The sequence below is a fragment of the Heptranchias perlo genome, chromosome 9, assembly GCF_035084215.1.
Source record: "Heptranchias perlo isolate sHepPer1 chromosome 9, sHepPer1.hap1, whole genome shotgun sequence".
NCBI classification, from domain to species: Eukaryota; Metazoa; Chordata; class Chondrichthyes; order Hexanchiformes; family Hexanchidae; genus Heptranchias; species Heptranchias perlo.
Window position 1 is genome coordinate 64,895,159 of NC_090333.1, and position 16,795 is coordinate 64,911,953.

The 16,795-nt window shown below is 38.8% G+C and overlaps 1 protein-coding gene across 1 annotated transcript in view; it reads right to left on the reverse strand.

The window, feature by feature from the left end:
- Positions 1-16,795, reverse strand: part of cdc73 (cell division cycle 73, Paf1/RNA polymerase II complex component, homolog (S. cerevisiae)) — a 323,327-nt gene that overhangs the window by 159,953 nt on the left and 146,579 nt on the right. The window lies entirely within an intron of this gene.

The following is a 16,795-nucleotide window of genomic DNA, read 5'->3' on the forward strand; positions in this document are numbered from 1 at the left end:
CCCTTGGTCACCCTATTGCATACTTCTCTTCTGTCAGAAAAATATCCGTTCATCACTACTCTCTGCATCCTATCCCTTAGCCAATTACGTATCCAAGTTACCACCGTCCCTTTAATACCATGTGCTTCTATTTTCCGAATAAGTCTGTTATTTGGTACCTTATCAAATGTCTTTTGAAAGTCCACATATACAACATCGACTGCATTACTTTCAGCAATCCTCTCTGATACTTCATCAAAGAACTCAATCAAGTTAGTCAGACACGATTTGCCTTCAACAAATCCATGCTGGTTGTCCCTCATTAACCCATGCTTCTCCAAGTGAGATTTAATTTTGTCCTTGACAATGGTTTCTAGCAGTTTTCCCATCACTGACATTACACTGACTGGCCTGTAGTTACCAGGTATATCCCTCTCCCCTTTTTGAATAGGAGCGTAATATTTGGAATCCTCCAGTGGTCTGGCACCACTCCCATATCCAAAGAGGATTAAAGATTGTGGTCAGAGCTTCTGCTACCTCCACCCTTGCTTCCCTTAGCAACCCAAGATGCAGCCCATCTGGACTGGGTGACTTGTTTACTTTGAATGATGCCAACCTATTTAGCACCTCCTTTCTATCTATTTTTATCCTATCCAATGTCTCTACTCCCTCCTCCTCTACTGTGACATTAACTTTATCCTCTTCTTTTGGAAAGACAGGTACAAAGTACTCATTCAGCACAGCAGTCATGCCCTCTGCCTCCTTCTTTGTCCCTAATCGGCCTCACCTTTAACTATCCTTTCACTTTTTATATGTTTATAAAAGATTTTTGGGTTCCCTTTTATGTTACCTGCTAATCTTCTCATATTTGTCATGAACAGGTGCAGAAAATAATCAATAAGGCTAATGGAATGCTGGCCTTTATATCTAGAGGACTGGAGTACAAGGAGGCAGAAGTTATGCTGCAGCTATACAAAACCCTGGTTAGACCGCACCTGGAGTACCGTGAGCAGTTCTGGGCACCGCACATTCGGAAGGACATATTGGCCTTGGAGGGAGTGCAGCGTAAGTTTACTAGAATGATACCCGGACTTCAAGGGTTAAGTTACGAGGAGAGATTACACAAATTGGGGTTGTATTCTCTTGAATTTAGAAGGTTAAGGGGTGATCTGATCGAAGTTTATAAGATATTAAGGGGAACGGATAGGATGGATAGAGAGAAACTATTTCCGCTGGATGGGGATTCTAGGAGTAGGGGGCACAGTCTAAAAATTAGAGCCAGACCTTTCGGGAGCGAGATTAGAAAACATTTCTACACACAAAGGGTGGTAGAAGTTTGGAACTCTCTTCCGCAAGCGGCAATTGATACTCGCTCAATTGCTAAATTTAAATGTGAGATAGATAGCTTTTTCGCAACCAAAGGTATTAAGGGATATGGGCCAAAGGCAGGTATATGGAGTTAGATCACAGATCAGCCATGATCTTATCAAATGGCAGAGCAGGCACGAGGGGCTGAATGGCCTACTCCTGTTCCTATGTTCTCTCTTTGTAGTTTACTACATTTATCAAGCAGCAGTAAAAATGCCTGCAACTCATGAAGTGAGATGCACTGCATCTGTGCAGTTCACTTTTCAGTTGGTGCTTGGATAGACTGAGTATTGGAATAGACAATCATTTCCCTTGCACCTATTCCTGAGTCATGCGTGCTATTTTGTTCTTCGTTAGAAATAAGCACGGATTGGACATTGATAACTGGCCTAGCCGTATCACCAAGTACTCGGAGATGACTCAAACATTCTTCAAAATATTTTCCACAATGAATATTCTGCAAATTTTGTATCTATCATGGTTGAAGCTGCATAGTTTTCGCCCTGTAGACAATCTTTACAATTCCTCAGTAGTCAGAAACATAAAAAGAGTACTTTACATAACTGAAACCCTTAAGGCACCATTATTATATGAGGAATTTTGCAAATACATTGTCACCAAGGATGAGATTGAGAAGTTACAAAAAATATCTTGCAAAGTGTCAGAACTTGGAGTTGCAGGCAATTTTACTGCAACTTAATAAATGTAGTATGCTACATAAATACTATCTAATGGTGCCATATTTTTATGACTATAGGCCATGTATGTTCACTTATTTCTTTAAGAAAGGCAGATAACTTGAACAGCTACATAGGCAATGGGTTAACTATGGAAAATCCCATCCACTTACTTATTGTTTAATAACGTTGAGACGTGAAGAATAGAGTAACAAAATAAATCCTCTTTCTGTTTTTTACTCTAGTTATCTGCAACATTAGAAACTACTTCTCTTCCAGTGAGAGCACATTATTTTTGATGTAATCTGTTATTGCTAGTACATAAATACTAGTACATAAATAGATTTCCAAGAAATGGGTAAGTCTTCAAAAGAAAATTCCATAAATGCCGCACACACATACTGGCCATACCAGCCTTTTTGAAATGCAAGAGAAAATTAGTTGCAACATGCAATTGTTAAAAATATAGTACAAAATTTGCATTTTTTAACAAGCTCTGGCCTCAGAGTCTGCAACTGGTTGTTTCAGAGATTTAGCAAGGTCACAAGATCAATGGGGATGGCTATTTGGCCCATCTCAGCTCATCCATCTCAAATAAAAAAAATCACTATTCGATGCTGTGATGGAGGGAATGCAACTTGAGTGAATTGAAGGATCTTACCTTCACTACCTTACCAAGAAGGCCAAAATATGGATCACTTTTTGTCTGAAGCTCTTCCTGACATTTGATCTAAATTATCCTTTCACGCTCCCTTATTGTAGTGTCTTGGATTACACCTTGAAGTGGTGCTCCGGATTTTCTTTATCTATGCCGTTTAATATTTTTTATATTTCACAAGATGCCCTATGACTACATACTGAACCAAGTTGGATGAAGCATGAACTTTAAATAATTTGATTTTTTTTAATGAAACACTTTCATGTTAATTACTCTGCCACCTCGACTAGGTCACTTACTGGTTAATTAAAACCTATCAACCTATAATAAAACCAACTGCCATAAAATCTGATCAGTTCTACCATCGTACTGATGCCTATAAACTGGAAACAAACTTACAGGTTAGAACTTGGCTGAGATAACCTACTGGCACTTCCGATCTGAAATGATAGTTGCTCCCGGACCTATATATGACCGTTTTCTTGGATACGGGTCTCACACCATGTATGATCTTTGTTCTACCCTGAATTTTTTTTAAACCCTGCATTCAACTGTGTTTTCTGGGGGTGAGCAGCAACACAAAATGAAGAAAAACAGAAAAGGAAGAAAACAGAAAAACAAAGGGAAAAACAAGTGAAACTAGTAACATATTAAGCAGAGAATTAAAATAAATTTAAGGAAAATGTATTTAAAATTTGTTTTTGAAGTGTTATTGAAAGTAGACTCAAAGCAAGATACTTAAACACCTGCACTATTTATCAAAATCTGTGCAATATCTAAATAAATGGCTTGGGAGTGAATGCTTTAGAAATATACAATAAGGAGTTGCAACAATCAAATTACTTTTAATTACTGTATTTAAGCCATGCTGTCCTTCAGTACTTTGATTTAAACTAAAATAAATGAGCTTCCATGGCAACCATTTCCCAAAGGGAAAAATCTAAACTCCATTAGAAATATAAAATGTAATTCTTTGCAACAGATACAAAATACAGTAAAAATCATATTAATCTTAGCTCCCTCAAAAATAGTTTTCCATCTACACACACTTTTGGTCTGGTGGTTGCTCACAGTGATTCAGAACAGGAGACTGCAAAATAAAAGGTGCCACTGAATAGCAATCAAGAGCAAGAACCCTAGCTGTTTTTCCCTCTTACTTTGTCCAGGTAGAAAGAACTTGAATTTATATAGCATCTTTCATGACCCAAGGATGTCCCAAAGCGCTTTATAGCCAATGAAGTACTTTTGAAGTGTAATCATTGTTATAATGTGGGAAAATGTGGCAGCCGACGTGCTCACAGCAAGGTCCCACAAACAGCAATGAGATAATGACCAGATAATCTGCTATACTGATGTTGGTTGAGGGATAAATATTGGCCTGGACATCGCAAGAACTCCCCTGCTCTTCTAATAGTGATGATGTGGAGATGCCGGTGATGACAAATGTAAGGAATCTTACAACACCAGGTTATAGTTCAACTGTTTTATTTGAAAATCACAAGCGTTCGGAGGCTTTCTCCTTTGTCAGGTGAGCTTCTTCTAATAGTGCCATGGGATGCTTTCCGTCCACCCGAGGGGGCAGACAGGGCCTCAATTTGACATCTCATCTGATAGTACTGAGGGAGTGCTGCACTACACTGAAGTGTCAGCCTAGATTATGTGTTCAATTATGGAATGAGACTTGAACCCACATCCTTCTGACTCAGATGACTGTTTTAATGAATAAATTACATAATTGGGATAGATATTCAAAGTCTGGAGGAAATTATGATAAACAAATCCTTGAGGAAATCCTGATTAGGAAGCTCTTTAACATTTTATTCTCCCACCTCTGCAAAAAATGTTAGTCTATGCAGTACTATTCTGTGGCAGAACCATGAACAGCCAGGACTGCGCCACCGTTGACCTGAATTCACATCTGTCCACCAACGCCTCGATTTTAAAATTCTCATCTTTGTGTTCAAATGCCTCCATGGTCTCACCTCTTCATATCTCTAACCTCCTCTTCCCATTCCCCACTGCCTTCACCTCAGCCTTGACAGCTGTGTCTTCAGCTGTCAAGGCCCTAAACTCTGGAATTCTCTCCTTAAACCTCTTCTCCTTAAAGGCGCTCCTTAAAACCTACCTCTTTAACCAAGCTTTTGGTCACCTGTCCTAATGTCTCCTTCTGAAGCCTCAAATTTTGTCTGATCACGCTCCTGTGAAGCACTTTGGGACATTTTACTACGCTAAAGATGCTATATAAATACAAGTTATTGTTGCTGTTGAAGTTGAATGATTGAGGAAAAAGTATATTTCTGACCAGTCTGGTTTAATTTGCTTACTGGATATGTGGGACAGACTTCCATCAAAAGCAATTAGTACTGTTCCAACTAAAAAGGAGATGGATTGAATAACGGGTTGAGTCGGCATTTAAGATTGTACGGGTAGTGTAGGCCTGGATGATCAAATTCTGAGAGGAATATGGAAATCTCATCCATGGAGTTCAGCTGGTTGGATAATGTAGATTGTAAAGTTTCCTTGAAACCTGAGAATCTTTGTTTACCTTTGGGAATCTGGGACAAATTTTAAAGATTTTAATCTTAAAAAAGGACCTTTTTTTAAAAAAAAAGCATCTGGCTGTTTGTGGGATCTTGCTGTAGGCAAACTAGTTCTCTTGCCTCTTTAAAAAAAAATTAACACCCTCCGAAAATAATTCATGGGCTATAAAGCACTTTTAGATATCCTTTGAATCTAAACATCTCAACCCGTCATTCAATCCAGCTCCTATTTAATTAGAACAGTACTAACTGCTTTTGATGAAAGTCTATCCAGATTTGGGGGCCACGGTTTGAGTTAAATACTTGGCTACATTCAAACTTTACATGTTTCATAACTTCAGAGTCTTGAAGTTAGCCTTCCCATCCTCCACTCAGTAAACAGTGCAATGAACAGAGATCTAAAGGAGGGAAGTGAAAACAAAAAAATTACTGGCACCATGACTAAGTTTTTTTTTAAAAATTGACCCCTGATTATAGGTTACAAGGATTAAAGCTAGAGGCAGATTTATCAGTGAACTCTTTAGCACAAATAGGTCTTGTATCATATGGATTCTACAAAAATAAAGTCATATTTATAAAGCTTTTCAAAGCGGTTGATGTGCTATGGCACGAATGAGAAAAGCAAAGCAACAAATTAGACTGTTCCTCCCCCCCATCAGCTTATCATTGTTTTAAGTTACAACGCTTTCCTTGAGCAAGTAACTGTATATTGATAGACATTCTGTATACTATGGATGTGTTATCACACTGCTGTCATACTGATCCTGTGTTCAGAATTCACTGCCACGGTAACATAAATGTGAATAAAGCAGTTTATTGGTGTCACTTGATCTATGCTTTCTTGCAGGAAAGCCATAAAGAATGCCAATCAAAAAAGCACAATAAATGTCTCTTGTTCCCCGTCAAAATATAAGCAAAGCTTTCTTTAACCAAGCTGTCTGAAACAGAAAACATCTCTATCACTACCTTCAAACATGGCCGTATCAACACTGACATCAACAGTGGATTCGGCTATCAGAGATCTTCAAAGACAAAAGCACTTGCTACACACCCAAAATTCTTTATCAAAGAGGCATTTTCTGAGGTGAAAATTTTAAATAGAGATACTCATGTTAATATGTTAATGATACTTGAGGCCCATTTGTAGCTTTCCTTGGGTATATATAGTTTTGAAACAGTACTTTGATTGTGAAGGCATTTCACTGAGCTTTTCCCCCCTGGTAAAACAATGATTACTGGGTAAAGATGTAACAAACATTTCACAGAAAAGAGAATCCTTACACAAAAATGTTACACGTTCTGTATATCACACTGTTTACTGCAATCCTCTATTCTCCAGTACACAAAATTAGAACGTTATTCTTTTATTCTTTAACCATCTGCTTTTGTGGAGAAAGTGTCCAAATAGAAAACAAAAATTCATTTAACTGGGTTCTCGGTGCATACTCTGTACAAAGGCAATTATCCAAGAAAAAAGTAGGAAGAACAAATCATTGGAAGTTTGTAGTTAAAGCTACTCTACACTTCAATTGATGATGTTTATACAACTTTCCTTTTTGAAAACATTTCCAAAGTATCAGCATTCAGCTCAGAAATTAGCTTTTTAAAACAAAATGACTGCAGCATTCTACAGTTTTTATTGCATCTAGGAAAAATTCTCATGTCAACATCAGTGCCCTTGTCTATCATATTAGTATAGCATCACTTCACTTTGCTGTCTATGCTAAGAGATCATTCTGTGCATACTAAGGGGAGAAGGAGAAAAAAATATGAAGGACTGTTTTATGCCAGACAAAAATATGTAAATACTAGATGCAGATGTTATATATGTATTTTAATTATAAAAATACAAAGTCTTGAGAAAATACCACTCACTGAAGCATTCCTATGGACTCAGGTGCATTCAGACGATTTCCTCTTAAAACTATTGGATTGACAGTTTTAAAAACAAGTAATTTGTAAAGAGCAACTTATTTGAATATGGTTTAGTGTTCTAAGGCAATTAAATTAATTTTTGTCACATTATAGGCCTTGGAGAGGGCACAGAGGAGATTTACTAGAATGGTACCAGGGATGAGGGACTTCAGTTATGTGGAGAGACCAGAGAAGCTGGGATTGTTCTCCTTAGAGCAGAGAAGGTTAAGGGGAGATTTAATAGAAATGTTCAAAATTATGAAGGGTTTTGATAGAGTAAATAAGGAGCAACTGCTTCCACTGTCAGTAAACAGAGGACACAGATTTAAGGTAATTGGCAACAGAACCAGAGGGGAGATGAGGAGTTTTTTTTAAACGCAGCGAGTTATGATGATCTGGAATGCACTACTTGAAGGGGTGATCGAAGAAGATTCAATAGTAACTTTCAAAAAGGAATTGGTTATATAATTGAAAGGAAAAATTTCCAGGGTTATAGGGAAAGCGCAGGGGAGTGGGACTAATTGGATTACTCTCTCAAAGAGCCGGCACAGGCATGATAGACCGAATGGCCTCCTTCTGTGCATAATTCTATATTTTCGGCCTGCCCTGCCAAGTTATATCAATGCTATCCCAGGCAATGCCCCCAGTTTGGGCCATTCTGCACCCCAACCCCAGACATGGTGTCTTAAAAACGTATTTGTTATAGCACTTGAAAATATTTTTGCAATTCAAGGATGAATTTGGTTCTATATATAAATTAGTGATAGCATGATTTTGGCAAGGAGGAGGAAGAGGAGTAAATGTCATAAAATGACAGTGAACTTTAAATTGCTCATTTTGATTTCAATTCAGAAATGTTATTTAAGTCCTCGTAAGATTAAATATTTAGCCAAATAATTTTGCTTTGAAACGAGTTTTAAAAATATTAAAAAGGATTTTTTTTCCTCTAAAAGATTAACTGGTTAACATCCCAAGTGGCCACCCTTCAAGACAAAAAGTTAACATGTTCTATTTGCTTCAGAGTTTCAGTTCAATATTTGGTCATTAAGCTTCTCATTTTGTATCCAGTAAATATCAAAGTAGTTCCTGACTGATTTCTGGCATCAACACCAAACAAACTATGACTAGTTTTGTTAAGCCAAGGTGTGACTTGGTGATGAGGGCCATGCTGACACTGCAGGGGTTTGAGATGGGCAGATAGTGGAATGAATACTGAGTAATGGGCAAGGAGCAGGTGTTAACAATCCAACCCACATATCCAAACATGGGGATTCTGACTGGACCATTCCAAACTGATTGAGGATATGACCACATGACAACAGAAACACATAGCTATCCTCTTTTAGGTCTCCTCCTAGAATCTTCAAATTTTCTTCATGGAGAAAGTCTCAAATTGACTCAGAGTAGGAAGACCTTATGGTCACATTAAAAATAAATGGAGAACTATCGTAAGGTTGAGGTAGAACTTCTCCAAAGTGACAGAATTTACATGAATTTCACTGAGACGAGATCAGTGCCCCAGAGTACTGAATAGATTATTAGAAATTTAACAATAGATTTCCAAATACAGGAGAAAATGTGATTGCTGAACAATGAATTGTGTTTGGTGCTGTACCAAGGAACTATAGTTCACAGGCTGATTGAAGGAATCGACCTGTAGTTTTGAACCACAGCCAGTCTGTGCTCAATTGCTTGGCACAGTACAGGTAGTTTTCCATTATTCATGTAGATGGTTTCCATCAAACTCTTACTCAAAATTCAAAACAAAAGCATTAATATGCCACAATGCAAATCCTGCAGATATGAATTCAATCTAAATCACTGGGAGGGTAAAATAGTAACCAAGTACAATACTGAACCATTTAAACAGTATTTAAATATATATGAAAGCAATATAAAAACTTTACTCCAACATCTGCAAATACCCAAATGTTAACTGTCTGGCCTCCCGAAGAGATCAAATATTAACCAATGTAGGGTGCAGAGAGCAAGAATGAGGCATGCGATTATTGCTGGTGCCTTTGATCAAAGCAGGAATGAGGTCAAAACAGTTAAGACCACAGTCAAGCTTTCAAGAAAAAAAAACTGTACATTAGTAAAATATTGTACCAGTGATTAGATTTGTAATAGTGCCATTGCAAAACTAAACAATGTTACGAGCTGTAAATGATGTAAAAATACAAGAAAAAGGTATTTCATTTTCTTCAAAACCTCACTCACTTAAAAACAACATTGACTGCATCTACAAATTAAGGAATTAAGAAAAGTTACATTTATATTGCGCTTTATCATGTTTCAGAAATGTCTCAAAGAATTTTACATACAGCAAACAACTTTTGAACTACCCATGTAGGTGAACATGGCAGCCATTTTACACACAGCAAGATCCCACAAACAGTAATGAAATAAACAACCAATTAACATGTTTTGGATGGTGTTGGTTGAGGTAGGATAGAATTCATACAGGACACTGGGAGAGCTCCCTGTTACTATTCAATTAGTGCTATGGATGCACTTGAATCATTAGAGTTAAACTCCAACAATGCAGCACGACCGTAGTACTGCACTGTCAGCCTCGATAAAATGCTCAAGTCCTAGAGGGTAACTTGAATCCATAACCTTCTAATAGAGGCAAGAGTGCTTTCTCCAAGCAGAAAGACATTTTTATTTTCTTTTGATAACCAACATATATCCAGGTATCAAAAAAGTGTACAACTCCAATAAAGCGCACATTATCCTGAATTCAAAACTTAGTTTTTGGACATTTTATATTTTGGATATGGGAAGGGAGAAGAGGACTCTTCCTAATCCACATTACCTGATTAGTTGATCAAGGGATGGAGTTTGTGAGATAGTAAAAAGCTCGGAGTACCCCACCCACCTAATGATATTATGGAGGATCTGCAGTGCTAGAAAAAGCATGCAGGGATTTAAAAAAGACACGGTAGCAATACCTATTAAATTACATTAACTCTACAAACACAATTTGAAATAAACTGCATCTTATTTTTGTTTAAAGGAGTAGTATCCATTAACTAAAACTAATCAAAAATATAGTGATCCTCCGATAGGCAGTTACACTATAACAACTATTTAAAGCAACAACAACAAAAAATCACACGTCCGGGTTCTTAGATCCTACAAAACAAAATATTAACTTTTTCAATTTGCCACTGTGTTCTATCGGGCTTACCAGCAACAAAATTTTAAACAGCAACACATTTAAAATGCCTTTTCCCACCTGTTTTATCATGGAGGAAGTTACCAACTGATCTTAGAGTCAACATATGCTCTGCTCACCAGTACCCACCTACGTTAAGCAAGTGTGCTGATGAGCAAAGACCAGCTGGTCGCAGCAACAGCTTGCAACTTCCACCACATTCAGGCGCATGGGGAAAAGCAGACCCCAGCACACTCTAAGCATGCTGCTGATTAACACTGAAGTACCAGTTAAGCAGAGAAATACTGTGGCAGACTGACTGGCATCTAAAAACTTTTAATATCCTCTTAAAAATGTTGTGGCACCAGAACAATGCATGAATGTAGTGTTTTTTAAAAAATAAATCACATATTCAACTTGTTACAAGCATTTTACTGAGAACTAATCAGAATGGATTGAGTTTGCAGAATATATTAATTCAAATTTAACCCTCTGAAGTAAGTTGGTTTAACTTCAAAAATGGAGAGCAGACATTTTTCTTTGGAGTTGGTATTGGAGGGGGAAGAGATAAAAAGGGGTGTGGGGGAAGACATTATGTAGAAGGAAAAGTGGAAGGAAACCTATCCCAGAAGACTTGAAGTTACAATCCATTAAATTTAGGCTTTTTTCACATTCATTGCAAATTGCAGTTTCCATAAGACGACCCATGTCCTCTGAAACTTACAATTATAACAGGCCATGAACAGGCGCAGCACACAATTGGACTGACAATTAATCTTTTACTGAGATACAATTGGAAGTTGCATGGGTCACACACCATACTCTTCTTTTTCTACCAGAGAGGACAGATCACACTGAAGACATACTATTCAGGCTAAAGCTACAAATTGAAATTAATAATTATGGATTACACAAAAATGAATGAAAATAGAAATTAGCAGGAAAAATACATAAATTTAAAAAAAGATTTAGATCAGTGCACAAGCTTTTAAAAAAAATTCCTCAAAACATAACCAATAAACTGCAAGGATTTCTGGTGCGATGTTTGTAGGAGAGTTGAACATTTCTAGCTCCCTCATGCAACTCAGACATCGCTTTGGACACAAATAAAACTGAACTAAGATATAGTGAACTGCCGGCAATATATATCTTGGTATAACAGGTCTCTGAGCACAGAGCTGTCAAATCAAGCCAGATCAAAGACATAGTGAAGCATCTTGAACATAGAACCAACTTGACAAACAACAGTTCATACCTTGTGCAGACCACGTAAATCCAAGCAATACTTTCACAAAGCATAAATGGATTAGCTTTAGTACAACTTTCTGTATCTAAACTGATTTGCAAATCAAAAGTACCTGTCCTGTGTCCTCACACAACAAAGCTCATTTTGATGGCTTAGCACTTAGAGATAATGACTATGCTTGTAAACTTGCAGTGTTTGACAATCGTCTAATTGGAATTTACAAACAAAATGTTGATTATAGTTACTTTGAAGGACAGTTTGGTTTTCTGGAGTTCAAAGCCTACTGGGGCTTCAAACTAGACAGCCCAACAGTATTTCCCAAACTTCAGAAACAATAAACTTCCCTAGTGATACAGCTGGCTGAAGTCCATTTCAAATTTAAAGTATACCAGTGGAGCTACAAATTACATGTGAAAAGATATTGTCCAGGATTTTTACAGTCTGAAGCGAGTTGAAGATCTGCCTCCATTGGGTATACTGGGCTCTAAATTGGGCCGCGTGGCACCCGTTGTCTAGGTGCTATGCTGACTCCTAAGGATCCAAAATGGCATCCGGAATGCGCACGCACACTTCTATCGTGATGTGCACCGGAAGCCATATTGGTAAAGGCGTTCGCGCAGACAGCAAACGCCAGCACCATGTAGAGTAGGGAGAGTATACAGTAGATCAGCATGCAACGCTAATTTAAAGGGACAGATGCGATTTTGGAACTCAACACTCCAGCCAACGCACTGTCTTAACCTCACACAGCCAAACAGGTCTAAGCAGCATGGAGGTTCCCCCCAACCAGTGCTATTTAAAAAGGATCATGCAGGAGTTACAGGTTAGTTATTGGATTATTGCTTCTGGCTGCTGATGCATTTGTACCTGTTTTTGGAGGTCTCCTATACTTGAATACTATGACTAGGGGACATAGCCTAAAAATTAGAGCCATACTTGGAAAAGATTTTACAGGCAAAGGGTGGTAGAAGTTTGGAAACGCTCATCTGCAAATGGAGTTGATATTAGATCAATTGTTAATTTTAATTCTGAGATTGATAGATTTTTGTTAACCAAAAGTATTAAGGGATATGGGGCTACGGCTGTATATGGAGTTAGATCAACAATGACCTCATTGAATGGTGGAACAGACTTGAGGGGCTAAATGGCCTATTCCTGATCCTATCTTCCCTTGTTCCTATAATAAAATTCCAATACTCTACAGGGAGTGGGCTGGCTAGCTGAAAGGCAACAGCAAGAGCATTGGCAGTGGTGGGGCACGAATGCTGTCATCCTGATAGAGGACCGTAGGTTATGTTCCATGGAGCCACTACCACTTGCTGCCTCCTGTTATATGTGCCACCTTCTCCTGAAAGAAAGCGGGACGTGTGTCGGTGAATGTCCTGCAAGACGTTTGGGTGATGTGGCTGTCATGGTTGAATAGCTGCCAGTGTGTGTGACCTGTGAGTTGTGGGTATGCGGCTTGCAACATTGGTAATGTGTGAGGAAGCATCTGATTGGAAGAGTTTGTTGGTAGGTGGGGGGGGCGGGGCGGGCAGCGTACTGCATGGAGCAGTGGATGCGGCTAGTGGTACAGTTGGTAAAAGATGCCACTTGACAGTTGACCTCACTCATCTTGACCACTCGTGTCAAAGCACTGAACTTCTTCCTGCACTGCATCCATGTTCATGGTGCTATGCGCCTGGCATTGATTTCGTCCCCTACTGCCTGGGAGCATATGTCTGGAGGGTCTCTTGCAATCCCACCCCCACCGCCCGGGAGTATAGAATGCCCCTCCTTATGTCGACCTCTTACACCAAGGCCTCAAGTGCATCATCAGAGAACCTTGGTGCATGCTCTCTCGCAGGCCCGGTACAAACTCAGATCGGCAGATCGGGGTCTAGCATGCAGATTGGAGGATGTGGGATTTAGTAGTGAGCAACCTTTATTTAACGTTTTAACATAACTCAACAGTTTGTAAATATAGGGATGGGACCTGCATCTGTGTTTTACGTGTGCCATGTCTGATCTCTGTTCAGACTCCCTCCGGACCGATATCTTATATTTTGCAAATATCAGAGTCCTACAAACGTTGAGCAGCCCAATTGTTGATCATTAAAAATTCCAGAGGTCCCATCATCAACATGCTGCACTATATTGCAGCACAGATTCACTTCCCAATGGAGTTCCACCACTTCCTGCAGCCACAAAGCACCTTCCCTTGAAGAGGTGCAGGTTGCCTTTAAGTGGTACTAAGCCACTCGCGATATCTGGACCCCTGCTGGTGAGCAGCCACTCAACATCGCAGGTAGGGCTTGCTGCACGCAGCAATCATAAGAATCATCAGGTAGCATGAATGTTACGTGCTGCCTGCATCTCAACGACCGCATACCGCGACCAGTTTCGGGGTTATCCAATATAACCCCCACTATTTTTCTCCATTTATCCAACTTCTTGGAATCTTATCAGGAAACTACGAATCCTAAAGCACTGAATGTGCTGTCCTTACATTGATCAGAGTCATGTCAGTCATAGGTAGAGCCAAAGAGAGCTAGCCCATATTCTTCAAAATAGCCTTAGTGACTGTCCAGTTGAACAATGAGACACCAAAACTCAGATGTGCGCACAGTTGTTTAGGCAAGCAAGTCCAAGAGTCATCCAGCTCAAGGCACAATTATCAGGGACATATTTTGCTACTGGCCATCCATGGAGTTTTAAACTCTACTGATCGTGGAAAATGACAATTCACATGCAGAAATTAGCCATGGCTTTGATTCATTCCTGGGACCTGTACTTGACTTCATCTGACCTGGAATTCCTGCTCTTCTCAGGGCTTTAAGATGTCAACATTAAACTGGAGAAAGTTCTGGATCATCCACGACTTGGTGTCAAGAAAGCAGTCAGACAGCACAATAAGAGTCATGCAGTTGAGAGTGGTGCAATAAAGATAAAACGTAGTGCCATCAGCACATATTAAGCATCATGTGAGCTTTTATATAAGAATGTTGTCAGGGCAGCAAACAAGGAATCGGAGGGGACCAAAGATGGAGCCCTGGAGCACACCAGAGATGACCATTGGAGGTTGGGATGAAAAGCCATGCAGGTCTTGTGCTAACTATATCAAGCAGGCAGGAGTAGAGCCATGAGAGCAAATAAATGGGCAAGTAAAGATAACGCATTGCAATTGCAGTCCAGTCACAAAGGACGTTACTGGTTACTTCGACCAGAAAATTATCGATGCTGTGTGCAGGACATAAACCAGAGTGAGGAAATTAGAACATGGTAGTGGGAGAGATGAGTGTAGAACCAGGTGCTAACAAAACATGCTGGGATCTTGGAAAAAAAAAGGAAGATTACAAATGTAATTGGATAGAATAGAGGGACTTAAAGTAGGCTCGAGTGATGGCTGCAATTTTAAACTGGTGGTGGGGGGAGGGGGATAAGTGAGAAAGAAACAATGCCTGTAAAAAGAGGCCAAAATCCTATTGCCAACCTTGAAAAGAATCTCCATCTGCAAATTTTTCATGTAAACAGCATCAACTTGTATGTATATAGCACTTGTAACAGTCATTTTTCTACAATAAACTTGTCAAAATGTCATCGACACTTAATAAAATTCTTCACTCCCACGAACACATGGATAAATAGAATATGGAAGAATGCGAGAAACTTATTCAAAATTCTTTCAAGAGGCTGTGAGAAACGCAGATTTGTAAATGGATCCCATTTTGAAAAATATGCTATTTTTGTAAAGTGAATTTGTATTACGCATTTGCATTGTTATTTTTGGGAAAAAGACTGCTACTGTAAACACAACAAATGGGTTAAGCATGGTTACTCTGTAGAATTTCAAAAACAATCCCATAACTGATGACAAGACATACTTAGTAGGTTCAATTAATATTTAGTGATTTTTTTTTGTTTTGAGGTGACAAGTTACTACTGTCTACAACTGAAGGGTTGCTCAGCAAATACATCCAATTGAAACTAAGACGTACAGAGCAGAGCATGAGATCCCATGTTCCATCCCCAATCTGTACTGAGTTACTTGATCTCAGCGGCAGCAATGGTAGAGGCTCCACAATTCACCTCAGAACTCCTGGATTCGGAAGGGGAAACTGTCCCCATTGTCCCCTACTGAAATTGAAAGAATCTGATCATCCGACGAGGACAAGATTAGGCTCAACTTGATGCCACCATGAACATATAGTCTGCTTAACACACAATGGAAGCTCATGCATGAATAATGGCCACTTGCTTGGTCAAGGAACTGGAGAATGACCAGTACCTATGGAACTTTACCCCAGCAAGTAAATCAGCAGAGAAGGGAAATGATGAAATACAACAACAACAAAATCCAAAGTTCTACAACTGAGCTCACTTGGAGAACCAACAGTGAAGAGCAATGGTACATTAATGCACTGTAAGCATGTGACAACATGGATGTGTGTGTATAGTTTATGGCACTGAAACTCTCAAATTTCAGATAGGCTGTTTGGTTGAGGTGCTAGGTGGTGGTGACACACTTCCAAACAAAAAAGGAGAGGAACAATCATCCTTCTTGTGTTCCTCCTGCAGTCTGACTCTAGAGAAGCACTGGCCCATGTCTTGGACCAAGTTACCTATCTACCCTCTCATCCAGGAAATCATGGGGATGGTATTGAAAAATCTTATTTTTTAATTTCAATGTACTTTTTAAGTGAAGTTGGTTGGAATTTAAAATGTTTACAGGATTTAATTTTTTTCTCCAGTTAATCTAATTTGATTTAATACTAATTTGTTAAGAAAATAAAAATGATCAATTGCTTTATGACACAAAGGAAAAAGATCATTGTATATTTTGAAATCTTTCAGTTTTCAAATGGTTACCACAAACATGGTCTGGGGAAGGGTGAATTTTTCATTAAAAATACACAGTTGTGTACAGTATATATTTTGAAGTAGACAGTATGTGCAATTGTCAAATCCGAATTATATTTAGTAATCCATAAGATAGGCAGGAAATATCTATCCTTAAGTAAGCAAATGGCAAAATGAGTACAAGCTATTATTTTTCTCTTTTAACAAAAGGTTGGAGAGGGACAGAACTGCAAATAAAAGACTTGCTCCTCTTTTTAAGCCCACTACCAAAATTGCATGTTTAATTTTCCCAGTGAAGCAATACCCATTGACAAATTCATGCACAGTATGCATTCCTTCATCTAACACTAGGAGTCCTGCAGCAGCACAGGAAGGAAATTAATACAGTAATGATCACGTGGGAGTCTCTTGTAC